Source organism: Phoenix dactylifera, unplaced genomic scaffold, assembly GCF_009389715.1.
Source record: "Phoenix dactylifera cultivar Barhee BC4 unplaced genomic scaffold, palm_55x_up_171113_PBpolish2nd_filt_p 000780F, whole genome shotgun sequence".
NCBI lineage: Eukaryota > Viridiplantae > Streptophyta > Magnoliopsida > Arecales > Arecaceae > Phoenix > Phoenix dactylifera.
Genome location: NW_024068150.1, coordinates 30,027 through 49,342, shown reverse-complemented (window position 1 = coordinate 49,342; position 19,316 = coordinate 30,027).

Genomic DNA, 19,316 nt, shown 5'->3' with positions numbered 1-19,316 from the left:
CCAAGCTACTGTCCCGGGCAGACAAGTATATCAATGCCTGAGGAGGCTATAGCGACTTGGCAAGAGTTAGTTGCGATGCACCCTGACAAAAGGAAAACAACAAACGGGCTCAGGACAACTTGATGCCCCCGCTAAGAAATCATGAGGGGATGAAGAAGGCCCTCGCCGATCAAGAAGCCCTGCATAGAGGTTTGGAAAATATACGCCCCTAAACACTCCGCACTAGCAGATTCTCATGGTGATCCGCGACCGCAACTACGTGAGATGGCCATGGAAGATGAAGTCTACAGCTCCTAAGGACATGACGCAGCACTGCTAGTTCGATCGTGACCATGGGCATGACACCGAGGTCTGCTTCCAACTAAAAAATAAGATTGAGGCCTTAATCCAATGGGACTACCTCAGTGCCAATGTTCGAAACCCTTGGGGCCATGCTGATCATGGTCGGAAGCGACCCTCTTCTGAGGCAAAGCCCGACAACCAACCTACGGCCGGAGTCATTAACACCATAGCCAGCAGAACAGCTACTGGTGGAGCTAGTTCGTCTTCCTAGAGAACCTATGCATGATCCACTTACATGGGGAGCTCGTCAATGAAGAGATCGTAGACAGAGAAAGTTATTTCCTTCTCGGTTGTTGATAAGGAAAGGGTACCAACCCCCATGATGATGCCATTGTAATTTCCCTTCCTATTGCATATTATAATTTAAAAAGTATGGTGGACATCTTGTTTTATAAGGCTTTTTCTAGAATGAATCTACCAATTGACAGGCTTCGAAGGATCACCTCCCCCCTGGTCAGCATTCCTAGGGACCTAGTTCCCATAGAAAGGGTCATCACTCTCCTTATCATGACAGGATGATGGATTTTCTTGTCGTCAAAGTCCCATCGGCCTACAATGCCATTTTGGGATGACCAGGCTTGAACGTCCTACATGTCGTGGTCTCCACCTACCACCTGCTAATGAAGTTTCCAACCAAAAGCTATATAGCAAAAGCTCGAGGTAACCAAGCACTCACCCGAAGAAGCTACATGGCTATGCTCAAGGGAAAGAAGCCGAACGAAGCACTTCCTGTCAAAAGCTTTGATTCTCGAGATAGCTAGGGGCAACAGTGTGGGGACCCAGACGAAGACCTCTATTCTATGCCTTTTGACGTTATGGTGTCGGATCAAACAATGCAAATTGGAGCTCGTCTTGTTGACGCCATCCGAGTATAGCTCCGGGAGTTCCTCCATGCTAATATTGATGTCTTTGCCTAGTCGGCCTCTAACATGCCAGGTATAGACTCGGAAGTTATTACCCACAAGTTGAGTGTGGACCCTACTCACCAGCCGGTCCAATAAAAGAAAAGGAGCTTCGCCCCGAAAGGTAGAAAGTGATTGAGGAGGTAGAAAAGCTTCTCCACGCCAATATAATCCTAGAAGTGGATTACCCTAACTGGTTGGCCAACGTCATGTTAGTCAAGAAGTCAAATGGGATGTGACGAATGTGCGTCTACTTTACCGACCTCAACAAGTTCTGTCCAAAGTACAACTTTTCTCTACCAAGAATTGATCAGCTGGTTGACACCACCTCAGGCCATTAGCTCCTTAGCTTCATGGATGCCTTCTTGAATTATAATCAGATCTAGATGGCGCCTGATGATGACGAGGAGAAAACCTCATTTATCACAGGCAAAAGGCTCTATTGCTATAGAGTTATGCCCTTTGGATTAAAGAATGTGGGAAACACCAGATGGGTCACAACATGGAGGTTTACATCGATGATATGCTATTGAAAAGCAGATGGGTTGAACATCATGTTGCTGATCTGGACGATACTTTTCAGATTGAGAAGATATAGCATGAAGCTCAATCCGAGCAAGTGCATATTTGGAGACTCCTCCAAAAAATTTCTTGAGTTTATAGTAACTCAATAAGGAATTGAAGCAAATTTCGAGAAGATCTATGCCATACTAGAGATGGCGCCCCAAAAGAATAAGAAGGCGATACAGTGTCTCATTGGGCAAATGGCAAAATTAAGCAAATTTGTCGCGAGGTCGGCTAAGAAGAGCCTGCCTTTTTTCAAAATTTTAAGGCAACTGCAGGAATTCCATTGGACGAACAAATGTCAAACTGCATTCAAGGAGCTACAGAGTTATCTCCGCACCCCATTGATCCTCTCCAAATCGATCCCTGGCGAGGTACTTTATCTCTACCTAGCTATTTCCTTGGTGATTGTCAGCTCGGTTCTCGTCCAAGAGGAGGACGGAGTCCAGAAGCCTGTGTATTATATTAGTCGAGTCCTCTGAGATGCGAAAACTTGATACCCTCAATTGGAGAAGGTAGCGTTGCACTAATCATATCAGCAAGGAAGCTTCACCCATATTTTCAAGCTCATCTAATTAGCATCTTGTCCGACCAACCATTGAGGCAAATCCTACAACGACTGCACTCATCCGGAAGGTTGGCAAAGTGGGCTGTGGGGTTTACTAAATTCGATATATGCCATCTACCTCGGCATGCCATCAAAGAGTAGGTACTGGCGGACTTCATTATAGAGTGCTCCATTCCTGAGCACCTAGAGAGCCCAACATACATGACGCCCCATGAGTTGGAGGACTCGTGGATGCTTCACGTGGATGGATCCTCCAACATCAACAAAACTGGGGCAGGATTGATCCTAACCAGCTCAGATAGGTCGTAGCCAAACATGTGCTACACTTCAGGTTTAAGGCCTCGAATTGCGAGGCAAAGCATAAGGCTCTTCTGACCGGATTAAACTTTGCCCAAGATCTTCGAGTTCAATGCCTAAAAGTATTTACCGATTCCCAACTAGTAGTGGGATAAGTTTGAGGAGATTTCGAAGCAAAGTCTCCGATTATAGCAGGATACTTGCAAAACGTCCAAGAAGGCTCCTCGGCCTTCGAAGAACTTGCAACAAGAAAATATTTTATTTGATATTATGGATGATTGGTTATGGAGGGACCATTTTGTTTTTGTAGGTTGGTTTGGCCTATTGCTCTTTCCTTGTGCTTATTTCTCTTTAGGAGATTGGTTACAGGTACAACTTTTGTAACTTCATGGTATACCTATGAATTGGCCAATTCCTACTTGGAAGGTTGCAATTTCTTGACCACTGCAGTTTCCACTCCTGCAAATAGTTTAGCACACTTCGCAAATCCTAAGGTTGGAAAATGCCTAGGCTGACTTGTTGTCGAAGTTGGCTACCTTAGACTACCCAGACCTCCATCAGTCCACCTACTTTGAGGTGCTCAACCGCCTGAGCATTGATGAGGAACCAATTCACATGCTGCAGGCCGAGCTCGAGCCCAGCTGGATGGATGTGATCGTGGGCTACCTCTAGGATGGCAAACTCCCATAGGAACGACGAGAGGCGCAGTGGTTAAAAAGTCAGGTCGCACGCTATGTCCTATAGGTGGATGTTGCCCAAGGTGACAAGCCAAGAGGGGGGGGGGGTGAATTGGTTTCTTCTAAATTTTGATGCTTTAAACGTTTTCTTAATTAAATGCGGTGAATACTTTCTTAAGCTATTTGAGTGAGTTAAACTAACGCAAGAGTAGAAGACGATGCAAGAGTAAATGAAAACACAAGCACAACACAAACACAACAATATATAGTGGTTCGGTGCTCTCCTTAGCACCTACGTCCACTCCCCAAGCGTCCCCTTGGGAATTCACTATAATCTCGCGGATTACAGTTGGATTGTTTTCCGGGCTCACAATCCAAAAACCTTTGTTGGTTTTACGGGCTCACCAACGAACCTATACACTTTGGTTTTCCGGGTTCACCAAAAACCTTTGTTGGTTTTGCGGGCTCACCAACTAACCTTTACACTTTGGTTTTCCGGGTTCACCAAAAATCTTTGTTGGTTTTGCGGGCTCACCAACGAACCTTTACAAAGTATTTAATAAACAAAAGGAAAGATTCAAACTCCTAAATGAGCATATGAAACAATATAAGCTACAAGGAAGAGTTAGAAAGTATTTATCGCTTTGAAGTCGCTTTGCTCTTCTTTGTCAAGGATGCTTTACTCTTTAAGGGGGATGGAGCTCTTGATGCCTCTTTGAATCTGCTCAATCCCTTTCTTTGATTCTTGAATGAAGCTCTTGATGAAGAAGATTAGGGCACTTTTGTATTCTTGGGTACTCTTTGATATTCCGCTCAAAAGTTGTTCTCTCTGATGAATAGTGCCCCTTTAAATAGCTTCCCACCTTCTTAGGACAAGTCCCAATGGTTAGATTTGAAAAACTAGCCGTTACTCATCTTGGGAAGGACAAAAAGTACAGTTGCAGAACTAGCCGTTACTGTTCAGCCCGTGTTTGGGTCGGCTCAACCTGTCCTTGGGTCGACCCAACTTTGCCTTGGGTCGACTCAAACATTCCTTGGGTCGACCCTCTCAGAAACCACAGAAACTTCAATTTCAGCCTTCCTTCCCATGGGTCGACCCAACCATTCTTTGGGTCGACTCAAAGTCCACTTGGGTCGACTCAACTTCTTCTTGGGTCGACCCTCTCAGTAATTTCAGAGAACCAATTTCTGTCTGTCTTTCTGTCTTGCCTTTGGGTCGACCCTCTCAGGGTTTGGGTCGACTCAAGCTTGGGTCGACTCAACCACTGTTTGGGTCGACCCTCTCAGTAAATCCAGAGAGCATTCTTCAGTTGTATTTTTGAGGTTCTTCAAGGTTGGGTCGACTCATGCTTACCTTGGGTCGACCCAACTCACTGTTCATTTGTGCCATTTTTGCAGGAGTGTGCCAAATGATTTCTTGATGTGCCGGGGGTCGACCCAATCAACCTTTGGGTCGACTCAATCCACACTTTGCTGCATTCTCAAGGCTAGATTCATTCAAATGAACAAGGTCATGTATCTATTTTCAATTAACCAAATATACTGAGAGTAATGAACTTATAAATGAAGTATCAATTTAACTTATAGCATACTCTAGATAATTGCTTGTTAATCATCAAAATAACACTATCATCCTCAATCTCCCCCTTTTTGATGATTACAAAATAAAGAGTATAAGTCTATTGATACTTGTCTTTAAAATCAGTTTATAAAAGGGATTAAATTGCTGAATTTCAGCTTTTCATATATACTTGTGAAATCTCCCCCTATATCATTCAAATGTTGCCAATTTGACTTTTTGAATTGCTCCCCCTTTCATTTATAATTCATTAGCAATGAAACTTCAAAAATTTGAGATAAACTCTGAGTTTCAGGTTATGTATCGGGGTGCGAGAGGTGCGTGCCAAATTCTGAATTTATATGTGCCAAATTCTGAACTTTGATGGAAATTTTTGATTTAGTCAATTTCATTGTTACAAATTGCTCCCCCTCAGATGTATAAGCTTTCTTATATGATTTTCAATTTGTTTGCCCATTTATTTCTCTTTTCTTTACATAACTTTTATCTTTATTTCTCCCCTTTTTGTTATATATCTTTACTTCTCCCAAAATTAATACTCTTTCTTTACTTCTTAAATAAAATACTCTTTCTTTACTTAAATTGAATACTCTTTCTTTTCTTAATACTCTTTCTTTTCTTAAATACTCTTTCTTTTCTTAAATACTCTTTCTTTTCTTCTCCCCCTTTTTGTTATCATCAAAAATATATATATGGGAAAAGATGCAATAAATAATAAACTTCAAACTTCATTGATCAAAATAGGAACATTTTCATACATTCATGTCAAAAACAAAGACAGATACAATGTTCCTTAATCAAGATTTAAAGATACATAAGATAAAAACAAGATACATAGGAGAAAAGCAAGATACATGTGAGAACTAGATATCTAGCCTAGGCTCTAAACATAGACGCTAAGATCAGCCTAGGGGGAATCTAATGGCTGGGATCTAGTCCTCATCCTCCTAGCATACGTGGCGAGGGGAGGTCGAGCCTGGTGAGACTGTGTCTGGCGTCGAGCACGACGAGCGGGATGACTCTGTGCCGATATCTCTGACTCAGCAGCCTGTGGCACAGATGGTCCATGTGTCTCTCTCTCTCTCCGGAGTGCTCCTATCTGCTGCCTCAGATCACTGATCTCAGCAGACATGACATCCAACCGGGCGTCCAATCGGCTCGTGAGCCCGTCAGTAATAGTCCTCGCCTGAGCTGTCATGAGCTCTGTCATCCTCCTCCAGAAGTCATCCGTATCTGTCGGAGGAGCGGATGACGATGGTCCAGCCTCTGAGGGTGCAGTAGGATGATCCATAGGCTCCTCATCCTCATCCTCTGGTGCCTCTCCCTCTGGTGCCTCACCCTGAATGCCTGCACCGGTGTGAATCCACTGCCCGTTCACTTTCGCATATCCCATGCGTATGAGTGTCCGTGCAGTGTACGTGTCCGTGTGATGCAGACTCTTGGATGCCTCCTCCTCAAGAGGTAAACCATGCTGACGGAAGATCAATGTAAGTATCATACCATAAGGTAGTGATACCCTGTTGCTGCACATCACCTTCCTCATCTGCCTTAATATCATAGCCGGAAGATTTAGAGGAGTCCCCCGAATCATACACTCCATAACTGCTAGATCTCGATCTGAGATGAGATCAAATCTTCCGGTCTTCGGAAATAAAATTCTATTTATCATATTGAGCAATAACCTCATCTCAGCGGAAAGAGAACTAGCTATTACCTTCTGAGAAAAATCGAAGTTCTCGTTTTCCATGATCAATTGCAGAGCTCTCATTTTGTCTTCTGGCCTCTCCGGAGTGGCTCCTATGCAGGGTAGGTGTAGTAACTCACTCAAGCTCTCCTCGGATACACGGATCCGAACCCCTCGAACTTCCGACACAAGCCCTCCCATACCAGTCTTGAGGAAGGCATAGAACTCTTGTACCAACCCGGGGTAGATGACCACATCTAGGGAGCAAAGATACTCCCAACCTTGTCTTTGGATCCATTCCCAAATCCGAAACCCTTCTTGATTGAAAAACTCCGAATGGATCCTTCTCCCGGTAGTAACCGGCCTCCCCGCAAATCTTGCAAGGATCACTGAGGGGGAAGGAGGAGGAGGGACCTCCGCACGTGCCTCACGTCTTGGAGACACGGGAGAAGGCTCGGTAGGGTGCCTTTCCTCTTGTTGGACCCGGGTCACTCTTCCGGATCTCTTGGCTACGGCTCGTTTGGGTCCCATTTCTCCAAGATCCTTAGGAAAACTACTGTTTGGAGGAGTTTAGTGGAGATTGGAGAGTGGGGGCTAGTCTTTTCGGAAGAAGACAAAGGGCAAACAGTGCCCTAGATGTGCTCTCGAGCCCCCTTTTAACAGTGGGGTCCCGACGTTGGGTCGACTCAAGATTTTTCTTGGGTCGACTCAACGTTGGGTCGACCCATGTTCTGGGTTGGGTCGACCCAAGTGCAGAAATTTTCTTTTCTCTTCCTTTTTGCTTCTAAAAAGTTTTCCTTGCTTCCAATCCTTATAAACTCTTTATGGAATAATGATACATGAGTAAGAAATCTATAGATAACAAATTTGACTCATGTTTCATGGGATTTTTGAAATTAGAGGAATGTATCATGAGACTACTATCTCCCTTTTATATTTCTTTAATAAAAAGGATCACATATGCCTAATTCCCTCCTGAGCATACAGAATCTATCTTCACTCAATAGTTTGGTAAATATGTCGGCCAATTGTTTTTCCGTGCATATATGCTCAATACATACATTTCCATTTTGCACATGATCCCTAATAAAATGGTACCTTATTTCTATGTGTTTGGCTTTAGAGTGCTGAACTGGATTTTTAGTGAGATTGATAGCACTAGTATTATCACACTTAATAGGAATATTATCTAGTTTGACTCCATAGTCCTCTAGTTGTTGCTTGAGCCATAATACTTGAGCACAACAACTACCAGCAGCTATGTATTCAGCTTCAGCTGTGGACAGTGCCACTGAGTTCTGCTTCTTACTAAACCATGATACTAAGTTATTTCCTAAGAATTGACATGTGCCACTTGTGCTCTTCCTATCTAACTTGCATCCAGCGAAGTCAGCATCTGAATATGCAAGCAAATCTAGACAGGAGTCTCTCGAGTACCATAATCCAATGGTGGTAGTTCCTCTTAAGTATCTAAGGATTCTCTTAACAGCACTTAAATGTGACTCCTTAGGATCCGATTGGTATCTAGCACATATCCCTACACTAAATACAATGTCGGGTCTACTAGCAGTAAGATAGAGCAAGGATCCAATTAGTCCTCTATAGAGCTTAATATCAACACTTTTTCCTTTTTCATCTTTGTCTAGCTTACTAGTAGGATTCATTGGAGTGCCAATTCCCTTATGATTTTCATTCCCAAACTTCTTCAGTATTTCCTTTGTATACTTAGTTTGATGAATGAAAATGCCTTCTTTGGTTTGTTTGATTTGTAATCCTAGAAAGAAGCTTAGTTCTCCCATCAAACTCATCTCAAATTCTCCATGCATTAAATCAGCGAATTCTTTGCATAGAGTATCATTAGTGGCACCAAAGATTATGTCATCTACATATATTTGCACCACTAATAGATTTTTGTCCTTTCTTTTGATGAATAAAGTTTTATCTACATTTCCTCTACAAAAATCATTTTCAAGCAGAAATTTACTTAGTCGATCATACCAAGCCCTAGGTGCTTGCTTTAATCCATATAATGCCTTATGTAGTTTAAACACATGATTTGGCAATTCATGATTTTCAAATCCTGGAGGTTGTTCTACATATACTTCCTCCTCAATAATACCATTTAAGAATGCACTCTTCACATCCATTTGATATAATTTAAAGTCCATGAAACATGCAAATGCCAGAAGCAATCTAATAGCCTCTAATCTAGCTACAGGAGCAAATGTCTCATCAAAATCTATTCCTTCTTCTTGATTGTATCCCTTAGCTACAAGTCTAGCCTTATTCCTTATAACTAATCCATTTTCATCTAATTTATTTCTAAATACCCATTTTGTTCCAATTACTGAATTATGCTTTGGTCTTTCAGTTAATGTCCATACATTACTTCTTTTAAATTGATTTAATTTCTCTTGCATGGCATTTATCCAGTTAGTATCTTTTTCAGCCTCCTCATAAGTTTTAGGTTCTAATTGTGAAACGAAAGCAAGATAATCATTTAAATTTCTAAGAGATGATCGAGTTCTTACCCCTTGAGATGGATCACCAATGATTAAATCTTTAGGATGTCCATGTGCATACCTCCATTCTTTTGGCACGTCTTGGGGTTGTGGTGGCACGCAATCATCTCCCTTATCTTGATTTGGCACGTCATCAATTTTTAACTTTTCAAAGTCGATAATTCCTGTATCATCATCAATAGTATTTTCTTTCCTAGCAGACTCACTATCAGACTCATCAAATATAATATTGACTGACTTTTCTACTACTAAGGTTCTTTTGTTGAATACTCTGTATGCCTTGCTAGATGTGGAGTATCCTAAGAAGATACCTTCATCTGACTTGGCATCAAATTTACTTAAGTCCTCCTTGCCATTATTTAAGATAAAACATCTACATCCAAACACTTTAAAATATTTTGCAGTTGGTTTCTTATTCTTCCAAAGTTCATAAGGAGTTTTCTTAGTTATAGGTCGTATTAAAACTCGATTTAGAATATGACAAGAGATGTTTATAGCTTCAGCCCAAAAGTACTTTGGAAGATTTGACTCGCACAACATTGTGCGTGCCATTTCTGCCAATGTCCTATTTTTCCTTTCAACAACCCCATTTTGTTGAGGCGTTCTAGGTGCTGAAAATTGATGTGATATTCCATTTTTAGTGCAAAATTCCTCGAAGTGTTGATTTTCAAATTCAGTACCATGATCACTTCGAATGGCTACTAAGGTGAGTTTCTTTTCATTTATGATTTTATTATATAGTTTCAAAAATTCTGAAAATGCTTCATTCTTATGTGCCAAAAATGAAACCCATGTATACCTTGAAAAATCATCAACAATAACTAGTCCGTATTTCTTTCCTCCTAGACTTGTAGTTCTAGTAGGTCCAAATAAATCCATGTGTATAAGTTCAAATGGTCTAGTTGTTGATACTACGTTTTTCGATTTGAAAGATGACTTAGTTTGTTTTCCCAATGAACATGGTCCACATATTTTGTCCTTTTCAAAAATCAATTTTGGCACATCCTTTATTAATTCCTTCTTAACTAGTTTTGATATTAATTCCATACTAGCATGTCCTAATCTTCGATGCCAAAGCCAACTAGTTTCAATTTTCTTTTCTTCATTAGTAATTAAGCATAAACCATTTTTCTTGCCTAACTCATGAAGATCTACTAAGTAAATATTTCTTTGCCTTTGTCCTACAAGTACAATGCTATTATCTTTAGGATTTGTGATTATGCATACAGATGCTTCAAATGTAACTTTAAATCCTTTATCACAAAATTGACTTATGCTAAGAAGGTTATGTTTCAAACCCTTAACTAATAAAATATTTTCTATAAAAATAGATGGAGCAATGAAAATTTTACCCTTTCCAATGATATACCCTTTACCATTGTCTCCATAGGTCACTACTCCACCTTTCTTTGGTTCCAAGGTGACAAATTGATCTTCGTCACCGGTCATGTGTCTTGAACAGCCACTATCTAAATACCATCATTTTTCCATTTTATCAGCTGCAAGACACACCTGCAATCAAGATCAAGAAGAACCTTTAGGTACCCAAGCTAAGTTGGGTCCTTTAGGGTTAGTACTCCATGTTCCTTTTGGAACCCAAACTTTCTTGAATTTTATCTTTTGATTATTACTTGATCTGTTTTGACTAGACTTTCTAAAATTACATTCATATGCTCTATGTCCTATCTTATTACAACAATAACAAGTAATATTTTCCCTTTTAGCTTTTACAAAAATATTCTTTAAGAGTTTTTGTTTCCTATTTGTTCTATACCCTAAACCGGCCTTATCATATACAGCTTTTTGGCTATCAAGAATCAAGTTTAATTTGGTAGAACTAAGAGTAAATCTATCTACCAAAGATTTATATTTTCAGCATCTTCTTTTAGCTTGACATTTTCAGCAATTAGATTTTTGGTTTCATTTTCAAGTTTCCTACTTAATGTTTCATAGTTATGAGACAGTTTTATCTTATCTTTAATGAGAGATTGATTTTCTTCTTTTAGAGCTTTATTTTTATTAATTACTTTCTTATGTTCTTCCATGAGTTCTAAGAATGCATCATGCAATTCATCAACAGTAAAATCACAGTCAAGTTCAGAATCTACCTCATCGTCATTGGCCATATGACATATTTGGGCCGTGTCTTGATGATCTTCGTCCTCCGAACTTGATTCCTCACTTTCACTCCAATCGGCCATAAAATTCTTCTTTTTCAACTTTCTTGCCATCCACTTCAAATCTGGGCAATCTATCTTATAATGCCCGGGTTTGTTACACTCATAGCAAATGGGAGTCTCCTTTTCTTTTTCCTTATCCTTAACCTTTTCTTTGCTTGAGTTACCTTTAAGAAAGGGTTTCTTTTTATGGAACTTATTCTTACCTCTCATGAATCTTCTGAATTTTCTCCCAAGCACTGCCATCCCTTCTTCATCAATATCTTCATCATCATCTGAATCTTCCGATTCAGTTTGTTGTCTAGGAGTGGTAGTCTTTAGGGCAATGGGTTTTCTTCTCTTGACCTTATCTTCTGAATTTTGCCTCATTGTCAACTCATGGGTCATGAGAGATCCTAGGAGCTCCTCTAACTGCAGTGTGTTGAGGTCCTTTGCCTCTTGAATAGCGGTTACCTTGGCCTCCCAATTCCTTGGTAGAGACCTGAGAATTTTACGCACCAAATCAGAGTTAGAATAAGACTTTCCTAAACTTTTAAGCCCATTTATAATATCAGTAAAACGAGTAAACATATCAGTTATGGACTCAGTAGATTCTATTTTAAACAGTTCATACTTGTGTACTAATATGTTTATCTTGGACTCCTTAACTTGATTGGTCCCTTCATGTGTGACCTCAAGTCTATCCCAAATTTCTTTGGCGGTGGTGCAAGTGGATATTCTATTAAATTCATTTACATCTAAAGAGCAGTAAAATGTATTTACAGCTTTTGCATTTAACTGTGCTAATCTTCTATCACTTTCATTCTAATCCATTTCTGGTTTGGGTATGATAGTGCCATCTATGTTAAGTGTGGGTATGTGAGGTCCTCTAGTGATGATTTGCCACAGTTCATAGTCCGAAGCTTGAATGAATATCCTCATTCTAGCTTTCCAATATGTGTAGTTTGTGCCATTAAATAGAGGTGGTCTATTTGTGGATTGCCCCTCACTCATTGCACATCCCACTTGGGTTGTCATGATCTTTAACTCTTGATTGTTAGATCAATGAGCACTATTAGAGCACCTCGCTCTGATACCACTTGTTGCCCAAGGTGACAAGCCAAGAGGGGGGGGGGGTGAATTGGTTTCTTCTAAATTTTGGTGCTTTAAACGTTTTCTTAATTAAGTGCGGTGGATGCTTTCTTAAGCTATTTGAGTGAGTTAAACTAACGCAAGAGTAGAAGACGATGCAAGAGTAAATGAAAACACAAGCACAACACAAACACAACAATATATAGTGGTTCGGTGCTCTCCTTAGCACCTACGTCCACTCCCCAAGCGTCCCCTTGGGAATTCACTATAATCTCGCGGATTACAGTTGGATTGTTTTCCGGGCTCACAATCCAAAAATCTTTGTTGGTTTTACGGGCTCACCAACGAACCTATACACTTTGGTTTTCCGGGTTCACCAAAAACCTTTGTTGGTTTTGCGGGCTCACCAACTAACCTTTACACTTTGGTTTTCCGGGTTCACCAAAAACCTTTGTTGGTTTTGCGGGCTCACCAACGAACCTTTACAAAGTGTTTAATAAACAAAAGGAAAGATTCAAACTCCTAAATGAGCATATGAAACAATATAAGCTACAAGGAAGAGTTAGAAAGTATTTATCGCTTTGAAGTCGCTTTGCTCTTCTTTGTCAAGGATGCTTCACTCTTTAAGGGGGATGGAGCTCTTGATGCCTCTTTGAATCTGCTCAATCCCTTTCTTTGATTCTTGAATGAAGCTCTTGATGAAGAAGATTAGGGCACTTTTGTATTCTTGGATACTCTTTGATATTCCGCTCAAAAGTTGTTCTCTCTGATGAATAGTGCCCCTTTAAATAGCTTCCCACCTTCTTAGGACAAGTCCCAATGGTTAGATTTGAAAAACTAGCCGTTACTCACCTTGGGAAGGACAAAAAGTATAGTTGCAGAACTAGCCGTTACTGTTCAGCCCGTGTTTGGGTCGGCTCAACCTGTCCTTGGGTCGACCTAACTTTGCCTTGGGTCGACTCAAACATTCCTTGGGTCGACCCTCTCAGAAACCACAGAAACTTCAATTTCAGCCTTCCTTCCCATGGGTCGACCCAACCATTCTTTGGGTCGACTCAAAGTCCACTTGGGTCGACTCAACTTCTTCTTGGGTCGACCCTCTCAGTAATTCCAGAGAACCAATTTCTGTCTGTCTTTCTGTCTTGCCTTTGGGTCGACCCTCTCAGGGTTTGGGTCGACTCAAGCTTGGGTCGACTCAACCACTGTTTGGGTCGACCCTCTCAGTAAATCCAGAGAGCATTCTTCAGTTGTGTTTTTGAGGTTCTTCAAGGTTGGGTCGACTCATGCTTACCTTGGGTCGACCCAACTCACTGTTCATTTGTGCCATTTTTGCAGGAGTGTGCCAAATGATTTCTTGATGTGCCGGGGTCGACCCAATCAACCTTTGGGTCGACTCAATCCACACTTTGCTGCATTCTCAAGGTTAGATTCATTCAAATGAACAAGGTCATGTATCTATTTTCAATTAACCAAATATACTGAGAGTAATGAACTTATAAATGAAGTATCAATTTAACTTATAGCATACTCTAGATAATTGCTTGTTAATCATCAAAATAACACTATCATCCTCAGAGGAAAAACTCTACAAGAGGTCATTCACTTTTCCCCTCCTTCAGTGTCTCCACTCTAGTAAAGCCGATTATGCACTACGTGAAGTTCATGAAGAAATTTGTGGAAGCTATTAGGGCAATAGAATGCTAGCCCACAAGATTCTACGTTAGGGCTACTACTAGCCAATCATTCAAAAGGATGTTGTGGACTTCATGAGAAAGTGTGATCGGTGCCAGAGACACGTCGATACCTAGTGACAATCAGTCGTGTCTCTTTCCCCAATCAGCGCACCCTGGTCATTCGCTTAATAGAGGATTGACATGTTGGGACCATTCCCTCAGGCAGCTGGACAGAGAAAATTTTTGATAGTGGCCATCGACTATTTTACCAAATGGGTGAGGCCGAGCCCCTAGCTCACATCACCAAGGAAAAGGTCTGGGGCTTTGTCTGGAAGCAAATCATATGTCGCTTTGGTCTTCCCTATGCTATCATCACTAACAGTGGGAAGCAATTCGACAACTCTTGCTTTAGAGCATTCCGTGCTAACCTGCACATCGAGCATCACTTCACCTTAGTGGGACATCCCCAGTCGAACGGAGAGGCCAAGGTAACCAATTGGACAATCTTGCAGGGCCTAAAGATGTGGTTGGATAGGACAAAAGGACTCTAGGCTAATGAGCTCTATAGTATCTTCTGAGCCTACCAAACGACACCCCGAACCTCGCGAGAGAGACACTTTTTGCTCTCACATATGGGGCTGAGGTTGTCATCCCAGTGGAGATCTGACAACCATCACACCGAGTCGACTTCCTGGATGAGTTGGGGAACCCCAAGCATCTACGAGTCAACCTCGACCTATTGGAGGAAAACAGGGAGCGAGCTCGAATTTGCATGGCTGCCTACCAGCATTAAGTGGCTCGATATTACAATTTTCGGGTGAAAGCCATGCTCTTCCGACCTAGAGACCTGGTATTAAGGAGGGCCGAAGTCTTCCAGCCAACCGAGCGAGATAAACTCTCATCTAATAGGAAGGTACCATACAAAATATTTGAAGTCGTCCGACCTGGAGCTTATCGCCTCAACATTTAGATGGGATGGATATTCCTTGGATGTAGAATTCAGCCAATCTCTGAATCTATTATCAGTAAAAGCTTGATGGAGCGTCATTATAAGTCTAAGTTATGTAATAAAATCACTTACTTCTCTCTACAAGGTAGCATTCTATGGTGGTTGTCAGAAGGCTAGACCTTATGCCGAAGACTTTGCATGCCAAACGGCCTCTATAGGTTGAAAGAGGCCCAAGTAGATGTCCCACTTTCCTTCTTTGCCAAATGTGAACGCATTCGGCCTCAATCTTACGGTCAGGTGCATCCCATTATGACCACTGACGAAAATGCTCTCAAATGTAACAGGTCAAGCGAGCCATTTAATGGTCACGAAGAAGGCCGGCCCCCGTGCCAAAAGATTGGTGTGCCAACCGACCTTTTTAGGTCAAAAATAACCCAAGAAGAAGACCGGCCTCCGCTCTGAAGGCTTGGTATGCCAACCGACCTCTCTAGATTAAAAATGGCCTAAGTAGAAGATCTGCCGCTGCACCGAAGGCTTGGTATGCCAACTAACCTCTCTAGCAGATGGGTTCATGAATATTCTTCCAACAAAAAAGAAAGAAGACGCAGAGAAGAGAACAGTAGGGAGAGGAAAAGCAAAATAACCCACCAGAAAATAAAAATAAGATTTTGGTTGGCACAAGAATGGAGAACCTTGCAACAGAAGTGCTCAAGTCATGCCCTGCGACCTCATGCCTTTTCTCTCTCTAGATTCTGGGGACTAAAAGAATGAGATGAATGGGCACGACTGCAACCTTCCCTATTGATCAAGGGTTTGAGCAGCCCTGAATGGGCACGGCTGCAGCCTTCCCTATTGATCGAGGGTTTGAGCAGCCCTTTTCGAGGCAACACTTCACCTAACCTCAGACGCATGTCTCTTGGGCACGCATCCCAAGATGGCCCATTTGGATCACTGCTAAGACCTGGATGCTAATTAAACTCCTAGATGCCTTGCCCATGATTACAGTGCTTTAAGAAGGGCAGCAAGGCCACACCTTTCATAAATACGGAATTTGAAAAATCACTATTTTCTCAAAAAAGATACTATGCATCCATCTTGGCGATCTTCATTAAAGCAGACCTTGCAGGAAAACTACTTCCACAGCCCAAGCAGGATAGCTCGGCTCAATTGCGGAAGTATGGGGCAAGTGATATGCCTCCAAACTAGTCAAAAGGACCAACCAATCAAAACATGCCACGACTGCAACATGTGGCAGATCGGAGGCGGCCATTAAGCAGGCCCAATGCCATACCACCGAGCTTACCTATCGGGGGCTCCCTATAGTTGGCCACATCCTTACTGTAGGACCCAATGATCATGGAGATCCCACCAATATGACAAATAGAATATCGTCCGTATGCGAAGCATTCATGCTCGATATCTAGGCCGTACTCAAATCAGTCACTTCGGGTGGACCCATTTGCCATAATCCTTTGGTGGTAGGTAAGCTCATCTCCCCAATATACACAAAAAAGGAGAGGTAAGCAAGCAAGAAGAGCACTGTTACAAACTGAGAGACAACCTCCTTCTGTACCCTGATAACTGCATGTCTTAGGCATCAGAGGGTCCTGTACCAAATACATTCTGGCCAGTGGACTTATTTGCTCTATACTGTTTGAGATCGGGGTCCTGCTACCATCCAACGAAGATCTCAGCCATAGGGACCGTACTCCGCTCGTCTTTTTTCAATTCCGACCAAAGCAACCGACAACCGAGCTCTTCAGCGTCGTCACACCTTTTGCCGTGATGCCTAAGGCGAATCAGTTCCCAGCGGCAATACTAAGCTTACTTTTTCGAAATTAATCTTTATCTAACATTTTAGTCCTTAACCTAATACTTTAATGTATAACTTAGTGGAATGCTAGTAAAATCGTTAGTCCAAATGATGTATCAGAAAAATTTTAAAAATAACTAAAATAATTTTGAATGATATTGCATCCATCCAAGGATATATAAAAAAAAAAATACGTGCATCCTTCTCTCTTAGAATAATTTTGATTTATAAGCTAAATAATTTTACTAATGCTATTAATTTAACTGTATAAATTTTAGGGACTATTAGATATAACAATTATAACAGACATAAACATGAGAAGAATTTTTATAGTTTATTATAAATATTATAAGAAAATATTGGAGCTATTTGTGCGATCGAAGATATTGGCTTCAGCAACTTTGCTGGCATCCTTCTTTGCGGGATTTCGGGCTGTGCGAGCCAGGGGAGGGTGAGCTGGCCCGGGCTAGACTGAACCCGGGTAACATGGTACGGAGTTCGACAGGGGCCGTATGCAATGGAAAGCATTCAATCACGGTTGAAAAGGATCTAAAACTTGAAGAAGCTCAGAAGTGGGGGCTGCTGGGGAGGCGCAGGTTTCGTTATTCGGGACCCGTCTGCTAGGATCGTAGCTGCTGGGGGTAGTCAGCTATTTGACACCTCGGTGCCGAGTGCGGAGCTGAGAGCTGCTTGGGTGGGCCTTTGCCACGCCCAGTATGTGTTACAAGCCAGGTCTATCATCCTAGAGGGTGATTCTGCTATCGTTATCAGTTGGATCCAGGGGGGTCCTAGGGGTGACGGTACAGACCATCCCTTGCTCCGGGACATTTGGACTATGGTGAGAGATGGATGGGCCTTTCAGGCCAAGCATATTTACCGTGAAGCCAATGGTGCGGCGGATTGGGTGGCTGCGTATGTAGCTAGTCATTCCGGAGGCACCTTGTGGACTGGAGATGGGGAGCTGCCTTTGGCACTCCGAGGTATCCTATTTTTTGACTTTATTGGGGGTATTCGTATCCATTAGGTATGATCCACCCGCATTAGCAAAAAAAAAAAAAAGAAAAGAAAAAAAAAAGATCTAAAACTCTCTAAGTATCAGTTTTAAAAATTCCGCTACAAGTGGGAGGCTGGGGATATATTGTTGATCCGAGGTTTATTTGTCATTGTTTAGTTCACTATTTTCTAGTCTCATATATATATATATGTTGCAAGATCTAAACTAATATTAAAAAAAAAAAAACTATTGCACCTGCAATTGCTTTATGTCTTTATTGCATATAGCATTTTTATATTAAAGTAGTTGGGCTCCATAAAACTATTAGTCTAAAAATGCATGAAGTAGGATCAATTTGTGAAGGTACTCTTCAAAAATTTACTTATTTATTTTTTTTCTTAAATGTGCTTTGCATGTATTCCATTTCTGCCATGCTAGTATAGCAGAGAAGATTAAACTTGAAAGAGAAGGAGAGAGATAGTCATATTAGCAGTTATCCAAGTTCAAATGCTCGGAGATGTACCATCCAAAATTCGAAGCTGCAAGTTATGGTTCCCAGACAGAAGAGGTATAACCACGAGGATAAGGCTCGATTTATAAGGTTGAGCTTGAATTCAACATGTTAATCTCTTAAATTTGCTTTCTTCAACAAGAAACTATAATTCTTTTGTATCTATGTTTGAGCCCGGTCCAAAGTTATGTTTGAACTTCTATTAGTGAAGCTTGATAGGCCTAGAAATTTTATTTTGAGCATACAATTCTTCTGTGAGATCTTTAGATTAACCATATTTCTTGCTACCGATTATCTCGAAGAAAAGACAACTATGTAGTCTTTTGTGATAGTCTATATATACCACAATTATAAGGTTATCTTCAAAGGCGGTGCCCTATTTTTTGTCTAAGAGGGGCTGAGTTTTACAATATTGCTATATTCATGTTATTTTTAATTAATGATATTTGTCAAAAATAATTAAGAATATCAAAACTTATTTTTACCAAGCTATATATGTAAAAAAATAATTTATCTTAAAAATTATACAAAAAATATTCATTAGAATTTAGGGCAATTAACCTAGGAGTTAACAAGCATCATTTTGGTTGGATGATCTTTGCCAAATGATGATTCTTGGCCAAATGATCTTCTCCAACATAAACAGTAAGAGAGAAGACATTACAGCAAGTATTATATAATGACTCTACATGGACTCTTATTGTTTGAGGGGGAAAAAAAGAAGAAAATACAAAAGAAGACTTTTATCATGTTGACTTTCTCATTGAGAAGGTCTGAAGTCAGCTAAGGTGATCCACCTGAATGGATAAGCATGGCGCGGCGCAGGAATGTCATACTCTAATGCAACAATAAATATCAAGTACCATGAATGGGATCCTTCGCGTCACTGAATGTTCTTTTCTTGTTATGTGAAAAACTAGAATATAATTAGATAAAAAAAAAATTCCATGAGTACTTGATCTAATAAAAAAGAGAGAAAAAAATTCTCTCAAT